Source organism: Nanorana parkeri, unplaced genomic scaffold, assembly GCF_000935625.1.
Source record: "Nanorana parkeri isolate BGI_ZX_2015 unplaced genomic scaffold, ASM93562v1 scaffold390, whole genome shotgun sequence".
NCBI lineage: Eukaryota > Metazoa > Chordata > Amphibia > Anura > Dicroglossidae > Nanorana > Nanorana parkeri.
Window position 1 is genome coordinate 918,939 of NW_017306658.1, and position 901 is coordinate 919,839.

The following is a 901-nucleotide window of genomic DNA, read 5'->3' on the forward strand; positions in this document are numbered from 1 at the left end:
ATAGCTCTTTCCCCACTTGCATTCCTTAGAGGGTGCCCCAATCTGCCCCCAAGGCTTCTACTTCATGATAAAACAGCCGTGCAAAGACACAGACAAAAATTAGAGTGGGTGGATGGGAAAACTGGAATGCTGCCCATTCACAGTCTCCCCTTGCCTTCTGAAACTGTTGCCCCTGCCCAATTTTTCCCGCTGAGCTGAGAGTTACTCCAGTCTGGCTCAGGTTTTTACTTTGCCACCACTCACTTTTTTCTCCTATACCCCTAGGGCGCCGCATGTTGCTTAGGCTCCTGGCACCATATTAGGTAATCCACACTGGTAATCCAACAGTGGCATCTGCCATAGGAAGAGCGATGCCATTGGGGCCCCTAGCCCTAACAATCTTTGGCCTGATGCTGCTGCCAAAACTCAGCCGCCCAAAATTAGTGTGTTGTGTGTTTTTTTTATATTTCTGAAGCTGTTTAAAAGCTGCATAAAGTAATCACTCTAATACTACTCTCTGCCTGGACAATGCAAGCAATTATTTTACAAAAAATGGCTGTACATAGTGTGATTTTTGTGTTATATTGTAACATTCATCTGAACACTGACTGATTGTTAAGAAACATGTTGCCTTGTCTGATTAGTTCATGTCCAAGTGCTGTACTGTTGGTGACAGGTTCTCTTTAAATTTTGTCAGTAATGGCAAAAATTAGAGTGGTCATAAAAGGATTATGCAAATACTCACCCAACCCTGTTCTACTGGCTTTTTTTTACTATCATACCTATCTTCTTACACCGCCCAAAATGCAATCAGGGGAAATCCATCTTTCCTGTACATCACACATTCATGCAACACTCCACAGGGTCTTTCCATGATTAACCAGTTTCCATTTCTTTTAAATGTGTTTTCTAGTAAAGCTAG